Source organism: Homalodisca vitripennis, chromosome 3 (assembly GCF_021130785.1).
Source record: "Homalodisca vitripennis isolate AUS2020 chromosome 3, UT_GWSS_2.1, whole genome shotgun sequence".
In the NCBI taxonomy this organism is placed as follows: domain Eukaryota; kingdom Metazoa; phylum Arthropoda; class Insecta; order Hemiptera; family Cicadellidae; genus Homalodisca; species Homalodisca vitripennis.
In genome coordinates, this window is record NC_060209.1 from 21422097 (window position 1) to 21437823 (window position 15727).

Here is a 15727-nt window from a genome sequence, read left to right on the forward strand (position 1 = left end):
ACCTCACCCTCTTATTTTGCTTAGTAAGATCTTCACCCAGATTCGTCGTGAAATGCTAAGAAATAATCTGTCCTAAAAACTCTCAAACAAATTGTAATATTTTCATATATTATATTTAAACAAGTTTTAACGCATTATCAGGCGTAGTGATATTTCAGGTTTAATGAAAAATAACATTAGACTATATTGCTCATATAATAAATATAAATAAATAGTAACAAAACAAATAGTAATAAGGAATAATATTAAAAAAAATCCTAGATAAAGGGCAAAGTCCTTGAGTAAGTTGGATAGGAATGGTGAGGAAGTGGCAGTAATCACCAGCATACCTACAAGTCAAAGAAGAGCCAGTGTCAAGCGATGTGTGAAGCCTTATAACAGCGGTCTAACTAAGCTACTGTACTTCGTTATCCGACACTTCATCTTTCATAATCTTTAGATAAAGGGCAAAGTCCTTGAGTAAGTTGGATAGGAATGGTGAGGAAGGGGCAGTATCACAAGCATACCTACAAGTATACGAAGAGCCAGTGTCAAGCGATGTGTGAAGCCTTATAACAGCTGTCTAACTAAGCTAACTGTACTTCGTTATCCGACACTTCATCTTTCGATAAAGGGCAAAGTCCTTCAGTAAGTTGAATAGGAATGGTGAGGAAGGGGCAGTATCACAAGCATACCTACAAGTCAAGAAGAGCCAGTGTCAAGCGATGTGTGAAGCCTTATAACAGCTGTCTAACTAAGCTACTGTACTTCGTTAATCCGACACTTCATCTTTCATCATCTTAGATAAAGGCCATTGTCCTTGGGAATATAGGATAGGAATGGTGAGGAAAGGGGCAGTATCACAAGCATACCTACAAGTATAGAAGAGCCAGTGTCAAGCGGTGTGTAAAAGCCATATAACAGCTGTCCTAAACTAAGCTACTGTACTTCATTATCCGACACTTCCATCTTTCATCTTCTTTCGCCGAAGGCCATTGTCCTTGGAATGTAAAGGATAGGAATGGTGAGGAAGGGGCAGTATCACAAGCATACCTACAAGTATAGAAGAGCCAGTGTCAAGCGGGAGTGTAAAGCCTTATAACAGCTGTCTAACTAAGCTACTGTACTTCGTTATCCGACACTTCATCTTTCATAATCTTTAGATAAAGGGCAAAGTCCTTGAGTAAGTTGGATAGGAATGGTGAGGAAGGGGCAGTATCACAAGCATACCTACAAGTATAGAAGAGCCAGTGTCAAGCGATGTGTGAAGCCTTATAACAGCTGTCTAACTAAGCTACTCTACTTCGTTATCCGACACTTCATCTTTCGATAAAGGGCAAAGTCCTTGAGTAAGTTTGAATAGGAATGGTGAGGAAGGGGCAGTATCACAAGCATACCTACAAGTCAAGAAGAGCCACAGTGTCAAGCGATGTGTGAAGCCTTATAACAGCTGTCCTAACTAAGCTACTGTACTTCGTTATCCGACACTTCATCTTTTTCGATAAAGGGCAAAGTCCTTGAGTAAGTTGAATAGGAATGGTGAGGAAGGGGCAGTATCACAAGCATACCTACAAGTATAGAAGAGCCAGTGTCAAGCGGTGTGTAAAAGCCTTATAACAGCTGTCTAACTAAGCTACTGTACTTCATTATCCGACACCTTCATCTTTCATCTTCTTTCGCCGAAGGCCATTGTCCTTGGGAATGTAGATAGGAATGGTGAGGAAGGGGCAGTATCACAAGCATACCTACAAGTATAGAAGAGCCAGTGTCAAGCGGTGTGTAAAGTCTTATAACAGCTGTCTAACTAAGCTACTGTACTTCGTTATCCGACACTTCATCTTTCATCATCCTTTAGATAAAGGCCATTGTCCTTGGGAATGTGGGATAAGGAATGGTGAGGAGGGGGCAGTATCACAAGCAGACCTACAAGTCTTCAAGGGGCAGTGTCAAGGGATGTCTGAAGCATTATAACGTCTGTCTAAAAATCACATTCTCAATGACGATATTGCCTTTTAAATCGGCACTTGAAAACAGATCATTGGAGAACCAGAATCGCCAAAAACCCAACATTTAATTAAACTTTCACATTTGTTAATGATATTTAAAACAACCGTGCCTTTTAGTACAAATAATTATGCATAGCATCTGTGAGGCTTAACAACTTTATGTGGAATTAAGTTAATAATAAAAATGTTATTCCATTTTTAAAATATCATCGGTTAATTGTAGTAATTACTTACTTAAAATATGTCTAACGCAGTAAAAACATCATTTCGGGATATTTCACACAAAAAACATAGTATAGAATCGTTGATTGTTTGTATTTAGAAAATTACATGAAATGTTATACGCTATATCAACTTAATGAATATTAAATCTCTACACGAGTTTTAAGGAGGGGAAAATTTATGTCGATTGTTACATAAATTGTAAAACTTATGTTAGAAAATAGATATAATTTTGCAATCAAACTATAGCTAACTGGTAATAATAATATTAAATCACAGTATATAATGATAACGTGAGTGTTCGTAGAGAATTATAATATAGTCTAAATAATAGATTACTTGAGGTAATCACAATTTTTAAGTAAACACACACATTCTTAAAAACTTGCTAATGACTTTCAGTAGGGCTTAGGCTATCCGGAACTCCATACTTTATTTGTATAATTTACTTTGGGTCGTTTTTTTTAAAAGTCCACACAAGGATTTTCAAGTTCGTTTGTATTAATACAAAACCGTATTTTTTGTATTATCGCAGTTTAAATGTTAATGAGGGCATTTTATAAAACATACAATTCTACAGTTTTTCTTTCGCACGTGGCCTGCTGAAGTCTCCGGGATAATCCAGTTACGCCAGCTTGATGAACCAAGTTGTTCTAGGACCCAAATCGTGTTAACTCATTTGCAAGTCCACGTCGCTGCGGTAATAAGCTGAACTCGGGAAAACCGAGCAAGTAACGTATTGAATAGTGTGGAGTTATAAAATTATTCTGGTAGAATATGGTTGAGTTTTTATGTACGTTTAATAAACAAAATCGTCTTATTGGGATTATCCCATGATTGCATATAAGGAGAATTTTGATATATTAACTGAACTCTGTGAAAAAAAATAAAGCGTACAACATTTCCAAAATGTTTTATGAAAATTGTTTTATGTAATCTTCAACTGTTTTTAATCAACTCACACTGAACACGTTGTTTTTATTCAACTGTTTTTTACTGTTTCATGTAGGAAATTTCAATCACCCAGAACTAGCTGAAAGTATAGTTCAAACTTGGTTCAAAAATGGATATTATAAAATATCTCACCACCATCATTGGTCAACATGGTCTAATGTTTAACAAGGTGGCTGTTGAAACTTTAAAAAATTCATATCATCGTTGTTATGGACCTAGAAAAAATAAAATGTGTTTCTGGAATGATTAAATATTTGCTAACCTCTTTCGTGATGGATTTTTTTTGTATCTCGAATGGCTTCGCCGGATACCGATTAAATCAAAAATCGCATAAGAAATCATTTAAAAAAAAAATTAACATTTCAGAAGTCGCAAATCTATTTACTTTTGAGCCGGAATGACTATTTTTATTGAGAGGCCAATCTCCTCTTCTAATTACCCAAAGGAATAAATATGAGCAGGCAATCTCAATAACTGAATAAAGATTTGTTTTCTTCTGTTAAAGCAGAGAATACTGATAACAAATACATAGATCCGGACAGATGTCATCCACACTAGTTGGAGACAGTAACTCTGACTCTGGCGAAATCTAGATATGAAAATATGATCATTCGGCCGCCTGCTCTTCAGTTTTACATTTCACTCCGAGACATGCAGTACATATACAGGGTGTTAAAAAAAGTCCCGTACGGGCTTGATAATTCCCGAACGGTTACAGGTAAAGCAATAAAACTTGGTACATTATTACTGTGCACCTATACGTATACTTTTTTGAAGAAATTACAATTTTTTGTCATGTCAGGATGATGGCCCGCAAGGAGTTAGATGGAAACCATAAAGAGAGTATAGGTTGAGTAGTAACATCAAATTAAATGTTTTTTTTTAGTACAGTACAATGCCGCAAATCCAGCTTTAAAAGGTCCACTCTTTTAAAAATCAACGCTGGTTTAAAGTTTGAAACATTTGCAATGTAGAGTATTGTTGTAGATGGTTTAATATACTTGTCTTGGCTCAAGTTGTGAAAGTTAAAGTTAGTAAATGAATCCTGGATTTAATAAATAGTTTTTTAAAATAGTTAGTAACTCTTCACAACCCAATAGAGGATGGCCTAAAAGGTGTCCGGCAAAGACTTCAAAGCTCTTTCATGTACATCATTATAAAGGGTTGTTTAGCAGATATGAATGATAAAGGGGATCTGGTATAAGTTATTAAAACAGAAATTTCTTAATTTTTAGGTCAGACTTGATGTACATCTTATATTACCCTTTAAAAAAACGATGTATGTTTTTTTTTTGTCTCGAAGGGCACAACTCACGAGAATAGAGGGACTTCGAGTAAAACGTCTGGTAAGTTTGTTATTTTATGAGGATTCATACCTCAATTCTAATGATGGAATGGGTCATATTATAGATAAGGTATCACTGATAAGCAAACATTAAAAATCAGTTTGAGTTAATAGCTATTTCAATTCTAGTGTAAGGAATTACACTCATTTTTAGTGGCATTAATAAAAACAATAAGAAATATCGAGCAGCAAATACAAATTGAAAATATACGTTTTATTTGGTTCCTACTTTGGAACTTTTGAACGGTAGAATGTGATTGTTGTTGGTGGATATGCTTTGAAAGAGTAAAACAGTGAGTCTGGCAAAACATCACGTGCATGGCGCATGCATACGTACAAGCATCACATACTGTACTGGTAATCAGGAATGTATGTAACTCGTTATAGGTTGCTTCAACTCGGAATGTGAAACAGTGAGTCTGGCAAAACATCACGTACATGCGCATGCATACGTGCAAGCATCACATACTGTACAGGTAAGCAGGAATGTATGTAACTCGTTATAGGTTGCTTCAATTCGGAATGTGAAACAGTGAGTCTGGCAAAACATCACGTACATGGCGCATGCATACGTTACAAGCATCACATACTGTACAGGTAAGCAGGAATGTATGTAACTCGTTATAGGTTGCATTCAACTCGGAATGTAAAACATTGAGTCTGGCAAAACATCACGTACATGGCGCATGCATACGTACAAGCAATCACATACTGTACAGGTAAGCAGTATGTAACTCGTTATAGGTTGCTTCAAACTCGGAATGTGAAACAGTGAGTCTGGCAAAACATCACGTACATGGCGCATGCATACGTACAAGCATCACATACTGTACAGGTAAGCAGGAATGTATGTAACTCGTTATAGGTTGCTTCAACTCGGAATGTGAAACAGTGAGTCTGGCAAAACATCACGTACATGGCGCATGCATACGTACAAGCATCACATACTGTACAGGTAAGCAGGAATGTATGTAACTCGTTATAGGTTGCTTCAACTCGGAATGTGAAACAGTGAGTCTGGCAAAACATCACGTACACGGCGCATGCATACGTACACAAGCATCACATACTGTACAGGTAAGCAGGAATGTATGTAACTCGTTATAGGTTGCTTCAACTCGGAATGTGAAACAGTGAGTCTGGCAAAACATCACGTACATGGCGCATGCATACGTGCAAGCATCACATACTGTACAGGTTAAGCAGGAATGTATGTAACGCGTTATAGGTTGCTTCAACTCGGAATGTGAAACAGTGAGTCTGGCAAAACATCACGTACATGGCGCATGCATACGTACAAGCATCACATACTGTACAGGTAAGCAGGAATGTATGTAACTCGTTATAGGTTGCTTCAAACTCGGAATGTGAAACAGTGAGTCTGGCAAAACATCACGTACATGGCGCATGCATACTACAAGCATCACATACTGTACAGGTAAGCAGTATGTAACTCGTTATAGGTTGCTTCAACTCGGAATGTTGAAAACAGTGAGTCTGGCAAAACATCACGTACATGGCGCATGTATACGTACAAGCATCACATACTGTACAGGTAAGCAGGAATGTATGTAACTCGTTATAGGTTGCTTCAACTCGGAATGTGAAACAGTGAGTCTGGCAAAACATCACGTACATGGCGCATGCATACGTACAAGCATCACATACTGTACAGGTAAGCAGGAATGTATGTAACTCGTTATAGGTTGCTTCAACTCGGAATGTGAAACAGTGAGTCTGGCAAAACATCACGTACATGGCGCAATGCATACGTATGCAAGCATCACATAACTGTACAGGTAAGCAGGAAAATGTATGTAACTCGTTATAGATTGCTTCAACTCGGAATGTGAAACAGTGAGTCTGGCAAAACATCACGTACATGGCGCATGTATACGTACAAGCATCACATACTGTACAGGTAAGCAGGAATGTATGTAACTCGTTATAGGTTTGCTTCAACTCGGAATGTGAAACAGTGAGTCTGGCAAAACATCACGTACATGGCGCATGTATACGTACAAAGCATCACATACTGTACAGGTAAGCAGTATGTAACTCGTTATAGGTTTGCTTCAACTCGGAATGTAAAACAGTATTCCCTATTGAGATTTCGTATATAAACGAATGCTCAGTTCACACCAACACGTGGTTCTTCAAATAACGGTTCTCTTACCAAAACTTGGTTCTCGCCCATGTGTTGTAATTCGTTTTATTTTTTATGGAAAAAAACTTTTGGAAACTGATGTTGGTTGTGTATTGTGTAGATTTAGTAGAAACCTGTCTATTGCAATCTGCCTTGAGGCCGAATTTTCGGGAACTTTTCGTATTTTCTCCGATCGTGACCCTCAGAATCCAAAACTCCAATAATTATAAACAGGAGTTTATATATATATAATATATATATCTATATATATATATATATATATTATATATATATATACACATTAAATTGTATAAATGGCAATAGCCTTATTAATTTCAATAAACACTGAATCGCCAAAAGTACTTGCTCCGCCGGGAGTCGAACCCGGATCTCTCACTTGCCGGGTGAATGTGCTACCATTACACCACAGAGCGCTTACTTTTTCCGATTCAATTATTTTGTATTTGGCCGTATCTGTCACATATGAGTTTAAATAAGCAAACTAACATATGATCGGAAGACCAAATACCTGTCAAACGACTTTTATTTACATTAAATTGTATAAATGGCAATAGCCTTAATTTAATTTCAATAAACACTGAATCGCAAAAAGTACTTGCTCCGCCGGGAGTCGAAACCCGGATCTCTCACTTGCCGGTGAATGTGCTACCATTACACCACAGAGCGCTTACTCTTTTTCCGATTCAATTATTTTGTATTTGGCCGTATCTGTCACATATGAGTTTAAATAAGCAAACTAACATATGATCGGAAGACCAAATACCTGTCAAACGACTTTTATTTACATTAAATTGTATAAATGGCAATAGCCTTATTTAATTTCAATAAACACTGAATCGCAAAAAGTACTTTGCTCCGCCGGGAGTCGAACCCGGATCTCTCACTTGCCGGGTGAATGTGCTACCATTACACCACAGAGCGCTTACTTTTTTTCCGATTCAATTATTTGTATTTGGCCGTATCTGTCACATATGAGTTTAAATAAGCAAACTAACATATGATCGGAAGACCAAATACCTGTCAAACGACTTTTATTTACATTAAATTGTATAAATGGCAATAGCCTTATTTAATTTCAATAAACACTGAATCGCAAAAAGTACTTGCTCCGCCGGGAGTCGAACCCCGGATCTCTCACTTGCCGGGTGAATGTGCTACCATTACACCACAGAGCGCTTACTTTTTCCGATTCAATTATTTTGTATTTGGCCGTATCTGTCACATATGAGTTTTAAATAAGCAAACTAACATATGATCGGAAGACCAAATACCTGTCAAAACGACTTTTATTTACATTAAATTGTATAAATGGCAATAGCCTTATTTAATTTTCAATAAACACTGAATCGCAAAAAGTACTTGCTCCGCCGGGAGTCGAACCCGGATCTCTCACTTGCCGGGTGAATGTGCTACCATTACACCACAGAGCGCTTACTTTTTTTCCGATTCAATTATTTTGTATTTGGCCGTATCTGTCACATATGAGTTAAATAAGCAAACTAACATATGATCGGAAGACCAAATACCGATTTAAACTCATTTGTTGACAGATACGCGGCCAAATACAAAATAATGAATCGGAAAAAGTAAGCGCTCTGTGGTGTAATGGTAGCACATTCACACCGGCAAGTGAGAGATCCGGGTTCGACTCCCGGCGGAGCAAGTACTTTTTGCGATTCAGTGTTTATTGAAATTAAATAAGGCTATTGCCATTTATACAATTTAATGTAAATAAAAGTCCGTTTGACAGGTATTTGGTCTTCCGATCATATGTTAGTTTGCTTATTTAAACTCATATGTGACAGATACGGCCAAATACAAAATAATTGAATCGGAAAAAGTAAGCGCTCTGTGGTGTAATGGTAGCACATTCACCCGGCAAGTGAGAGATCCGGGTTTCGACTCTCCCCGGCGGAGCAAGTACTTTTTGCGATTCAGTGTTTATTGAAATTAAATAAGGCTATTGCCATTTATACAATTTAATGTAAATAAAAGTCGTTTGACAGGTATTTGGTCTTCCGATCATATGTTAGTTTTGCTTATTTAAACTCATATGTGACAGATACGGACAAATACAAAAAATAATTGAATCGGAAAAAGTAAGCGCTCTGTGGTGTAAATGGTAGCACATTCACCCGGCAAGTGAGAGATCCGGGTTCCGACTCCCGCGGAGCAAGTACTTTTTGCGATTCAGTGTTTATTGAAATTATATATATATATATATATATATATATAAATATATATATATATATATATATATATAGGAGTAAATACAAGCCATTTGACAGGTATATTCGGTCTTCCGATCATATGTTAATTTGGGTTATTTAAACGCATATGTGAGACAGATACGGCCAAATACAAAATAATTGAATCGTAAAAAGTGAGGGCTCTGTGGTGTAATGGTAGCACATTCAACCGGCAAGTGAGAGATCCGAGTTCGAGTTCCGTCGGAGCAAGTACTTTTTGCGATTCAATGTTTATTAAAATTAAATAATGCTATTGCCATTTATACAAATTTTATGTAAGTACAAGTCATTTGACAGGTATTAGGTCTTCCGATCATATGTTAGTTTGGTTATTTAAACCCATATGTGACGGCATATATATAATTTAAATATGAACTATAGGGCTTCAACAACGAATAAATTTAGAAAATAAGAAACATTGTAAAATTTCATATTATTTATTTATTTGCTTACACGTGTCTCGGCAATCATGCCATGATCACAGAAACATTATAACATCACAAAAAACTATACACAAATAAAAATATTTATACATATGGTGATGACGATATGTATTGAATTATTTATCTTTTTTGTTAATTCTACGTTTGGGGCTACTTTCTTAATTTAGACATTTGTTTAAAATTGGATTTGCTGTACTGACTTGCATTGTATTTAATATATTCATCGAATCTCTTTTATAATAGAAATAATTGCTCTTCTTTGGAATCTAATTTTTTTATTTTTTTTGAAATTCAATAATTTTCATGTTTTCTCCTTTACTGTTATAATTGTGACCTTTTTGTGAGAGAAGGTTTTTCAAAACTAAACCTCACACATAAGCAGATGTATTTGACTTTGGTATTTGGTTTTCACAGAAATCAATCTTATATCAATAACAGAAAGAAACATTTGATTTCATGCGTCAATAAGTCTCACTCTAAGATAAACTTAATAATTCATACATTTTCTTTAGCAGTAATTGAAACTATCAATTTGTTTTTATAAAATTAAACTAAAACTACATTGAGACAGTAATTGATAAAATGCAGGGGTTGAAAACAGTTAATTAAAATGTCCTCTGTTCTCAACGTGAACCAAAATGACATTTTCCATTGCCAATGTTTGATTGGCAACGTAAAATGTCATTTTCTACGTCAAATTTACGTCACCTCTGGCACATTTAAATTAACTACGTTTCAAAATTTATATCCTTCTTATTCAAGTACTAAAACCGTACTGCAGTACAGAAAGAAATATTTGATATTTATGTACATTTCAGTAACTAACTATTGTGTGTACATTTATGACTTTTAGTGAAGGAATTGCAAAGTTAAATATGTTCAAATATTCCGTTTATAAGTTACAATATATGGATAATTATAAGTTATTATAAAATACTAGTAATTCTTCGCTTAGTGTTAATGAGACATCGAAAGAATAACGCTCCAAGTTGCAAATTGTCAGAATATATGTCTTGAGTGTCATTGGCATACTTAACTTACACTTAACTTACTTAACATCCACAAGCCAAAATAAAATTTGCGCCCCCCTAGACACAACAAACTGTTTATCAGTTTAGTGAAAATCGTTCTACCAAAAGGTAACCAAAAGATTTACCATTTATATTTTATATAAATGTCATTTTTATCGTTTAAGAAAAAAAATACACTTATGAGAAAATACAATGCAAAAGCGATGAAAAGAATAGTATTTATGTTTCATATGAAAGACATTTTTATTGCTTTTAAGAAAATACATTACAAAAAGTGACGAATAGAATAGTATTTATATTTCATACGAAAGACCTTTTTTATCGGTTATGAGAAAATACATAAACATTTTAATAATCAATCAATGAGAAAGCTAAAATAAGTAAATAAACAAAGTGATAGCTGTATTTGACTGACTTAAATTAAAAAGAAAAAAGTGCAATAGTCCAATAATCGGACTGTCGGTTGTGTGTGACTGACTTACAGATAAACATAGAGAATAGTTCAATAATCGGACTGTCGGTTGTGTTTGACTGACTTACAGATAAACATAGAGAAATAGTCCCAATAATCGGACTGACGGTTGTGTTTGACTGACTTACAGAATAAACATAGTGAAATTGTTCAATAATCGGACTGTCGGTTGTGTTTGACTGACTTACAGATAAACATAGAGAATAGTCCAATAATCGGACTGTCGGTTGTGTGTGACTGACTTACAGATAAACATAGAGAATAGTTCAATAAATCGGACTGTCGGTTGTGTTTGACTGACTTACAGATAAACATAGTGAAATTGTTCAATAATCGGACTGTCGGTTGTGTTTGACTGACTTACAGATAAACATAGAGAATAGTCCAATAATCGGACTGTCGGTTGTGTGTGACTGACTTACAGATAAACATAGAGTATAGTTCAATAATCGGACTGTCGGTTGTGTTTGACTGACTTACAGATAAACATAGAGAGTAGTCCAATAATCGGACTGTCGGTTGTGTTTGACTGACTTACAGATAAACATAGTGAATTGTTCAATAATCGGACTGTCGGTTGTGTTTGACTGACTTACAGATAAACATAGAGAGTAGTCCAATAATCGGACTGTCGGTTGTGTTTGACTGAATTACAGATAAACATAGTGAATTGTTCAATAATCGGACTGTCGGTTGTGTTTGACTGACTTACAGATAAACATAGTGAATTGTTCAATAATGGGATTGTCGGTTGTGTTTGACTGACTTACAGATAAACATAGAGAATAGTCCAATAATCGGACTGTCGGTTGTGTTTGACTGACTTACAGATAAACATAGTGAATTGTTCAATAATCGGACTGTCGGTTGTGTTTGACTGACTTACAGATAAACATAGTGAATTGTTCAATAATCGGACTGTCGGTTGTGTTTGACTGACTTACAGATAAACATAGAGAATAGTCCAATAATCGGACTGTCGGTTGTGTTTGACTAACTTACAGATATAAACATAGTGAATAGTATAATAATCAGTCTGTTGGTTGTGTCTAACTGACTTACAGATAAACATAGAGAATTGTTCAATAATCTCACTGCCGGTTGTGTCTGACTGAACTTACAGATAAACATAGTGAATTGTTCAATAATCGGACTGTCGGTTGTGTTTGACTGACTTACAGATAAACATAGAGAAATAGTCCAATAATCGGACTGTCCGGTTGTGTTTGACTAACTTACAGATAAACATAGTGAATAGTATAATAATCAGTCTGTCGCGGTTGTGTTTGACTGAATTAACAGATAAACATAGAGAATAGTCCAATAATCGGACTGTCGGTTGTGTTTGACTGACTTACAGATAAACATAGTTGAATAGTATAATAATCAGTCTGTCGGTTGTGTTTGACTGAATTACAGATAAACATAGAGAATAGTCCAATAATCGGACTGTCGGGTGTGTTTTGACTAACTTACAGATAAAACATAGTGAATAGTATAAATAATCAGTCCTGTCGGTTGTGTTTAACTGAATTACAGATAAACATAGAGAATAGTCCAATAATCGGACTGTCGGTTTGTGTTTTGACTGACTTACAGATAAACATAGTGAATTGTTCAATAATCGGACTGTCGGTTGTGTTTTGACTGACTTACAAATAAACATAGAGAAATAGTCCAATAATCGGAACTGTCCGGTTGTGTTTGACTGACTTACAGATAAACATAGTGAATTGTTCAATAATCGGACTGTCGGTTGTGTTTGACTGACTTACAGATAAACATAGTGAATTGTTCAATAATCGGACTGTCGGTTGTGTTTGACTGACTTACAGATAAACATAGAGAATAGTCCAATAATCGGACTGTCGGTTGTGTTTTGACTGACTTACAGATAAACATAGTGAATTGTTCAATAATCGGACTGTCGGTTGTGTTTGACTGACTTACAGATAAACCATAGTGAATAGTATAATAATAATCAGTCTGTCGGTTGTGTTTTGACTGAATTACAGATAAACATAGAGAATAGTCCAATAATCGGACTGTCGGTTGTGTTTGACTAACTTTACAGATAAACATAGTGAATAGTATAATAATCAGTCTGTTGGTTGTGTCTGACTGACTTACAGATAAACATAGAGAATTGTTCAATAATCTCACTGCCGGTTGTGTTTGACTGACTTACAGATAAACATAGAGAATTGTTCAATAATCTCACTGCCCGGTTGTGTCTGACTGACTTACAGATAAAACATAGTTAATTGTTCAATAATCGGACTGTCGGTTGTGTTTTGACTGACTTACAGATAAACATAGAGAATAGTCCAATAATCGGACTGTCGGTTGTGTTTGACTGACTTACAGATAAACATAGAGAATAGTCCAATAATCGGACTGTCGGTTGTGTTTGACTAACTTACAGATAAACATAGTGAATAGTATAATAATCAGTCTGTCGGTTGTGTTTGACTGAATTACAGATAAACATAGAGAATAGTCCAATAATCGGACTGTCGGTTGTGTTTGACTGACTTACAGATAAACATAGTGAATAGTATAATAATCAGTCTGTCGGTTGTGTTTGACTGAATTACAGATAAACATAGAGAATAGTCCAATAATCGGACTGTCGGTTGTGTTTGACTATCTTACAGATAAACATAGTGAATAGTTAATAATCAGTCTGTCGGTTGTGTTTGACTGAATTACAGATAAACATAGAGAATAGTCCAATAATCGGACTGTCGGTTGTGTTTGACTGACTTACAGATAATAATAATAATAATAATAATAATAATAACATAGAGAATAGTCCAATAATCAGTCTTTCGGTTATATCTGATCGACTTACAGATAAACATAGCGAATTGTTAAATAATCAGACTATCGGTTGTGTTTGACTGACTGATTAACACACACACATGTATTTAGAAGTGCATTAATAAAACTGCTGGCTATATCAGTCAGACTGAATAACACATACACATAATGAATCATACCATAAATAGACGTTCGGCTGTTCTGACATTCAACTAACAGATACTTGTCAGACAACAATGCACTACTTTACGTAGGCTCGATTTCAAAGAATAAATAATGTTTAATAGTTTATGTATTTTTTAGTAATGCGAATGTATGTGTCCTTTGTAAATCGGGTTGAAAATATTGTTTTGTCATGAGTTTCATTTTAGGATAAATCATATAATTATGAAAACATAAATAAATAATTTTAATACGAAACTGTTGTTCTCAAATACTCTATGCTTATATTCTAAACTTGAGGATCCTGTAAGTTAACCACCTCTCAGGAAAACCTCTTCTGTCTCAGTTTAATTATCATTTTAATGAAGAACCGCGTAATTTCCAGGCTGTGCAGAGTTACTTTACTTTAAGCATCTCTTCATTTACATTTCGCTATTACTGTTAAAGGCTGCCTAGATGGTATAGAATTGTTTGTGTGATCCTAATCTGCGACCTGTGAGTAAACGTGAATGATTTTATTGTAATTAAGTTTTATTCAAAGTTGAATTTTTAAAAGAGAATTGTTTTTAATATAAGAAAAGCAAGACAAATAAGTTTTAATCAAGCAATTCTGGATGGTGGTTATATTCTTGAGTGGTTTAACGTGAACTATATGTTATGTAATATTGACAGTGCTTAACAAACCATGACCCTAGTCAAATAAGGGCGCAGTTGTTGACATGCCTTTCTCGGACCACAGAGCTCTCTGTTCGTTACATTCTGGAAAAGTGATATGCAGTTTTAAAAAAATATTACATCGTTTAGGAAACGTTAATTCTAAAACACTGATAAAATGTTTTACAAATTAATTTCGCAACAATGGTTTTCGTATATGCTATTCAAGATTCCAATACAGTCTAACTACATTCGTAGAAATATAACTTATTTGTTGTGTTAATGATACGGAAAGAAAGGGAGACAATGTAGATCAGAAATGTGTTCACTTTCCTGACAGTGCAAGGAATACACGGTTTTAGATTAGAGCGGGAAGGTTGCTAAGAAAAGAATTATCATTAAAACATATAATTTTTGACGATAAAATATTACACTAAAGTATGAAAAGTACTCTACGATAAGGAATACAGTTGTAATATGAATATTCAGAAAATTGAACTAAATTCACAATAAAAAATAATAGACAGGTAACACTTAAAAGAATATTTAAATGGGTAATTCATAAATGTAGAATTTTAAATGAACTCGTTTTTAAATCCTACCCAAACGTGAACGCAAAAACTGTACAACAATAACGCCTCTAAAGCGTAGCGTTCCTCTCTGTTGCTTCAGCTGCTCGACAACTGAAGTCTGGTGTAGAATTATAAAACAGTTTTTCTATTACCGTTTTGGTGCTTTACTACTTATTGACAGTTTACTAATTTTATGTGACATTAATTCTAAGAAGTAACTCATGAGTTTTTGGAGTATTGTCAGAGCAAACAGAAGCTAAACCATCCATGCCCAGCTTACAATAAAATGAAGCTATAGATCTGTTAGTCGACTTGCCAGAATTGTAAAGAATAAGGTTACTTACAAATTCAAAGTAAAATACCTTTTTTATTGACATTACTCTATTTTATAAACATACTAGCACACAACTGTACTTCGCTCGCAATTTTTATGCAACATTTCGTCTAGTTTAGTAATATCTCTCACGATTTAAGTAAGACATGAACTATTTCAGATCTATGTAGAGGAAATCTAAAGTCGAAGTTCATGATTCTCTTAGTGAAAGCACTTGTGATGTAATATGACAGTCCTATGCTATTTTTTAAAGTGGAATAGGCATATATCGAGCGTCAGGTATTCATTTTACAGTGTTCATGATTAAGAGGAAC

General features: G+C 35.0%; 1 protein-coding gene across 5 annotated transcripts in view; it reads right to left on the minus strand.

The window, feature by feature from the left end:
- LOC124356680 (synaptotagmin 1) overlaps positions 1-15727 on the minus strand; it is a 136400-nt gene that overhangs the window by 78176 nt on the left and 42497 nt on the right. The gene's annotated exons all lie outside the window — the stretch shown is intronic.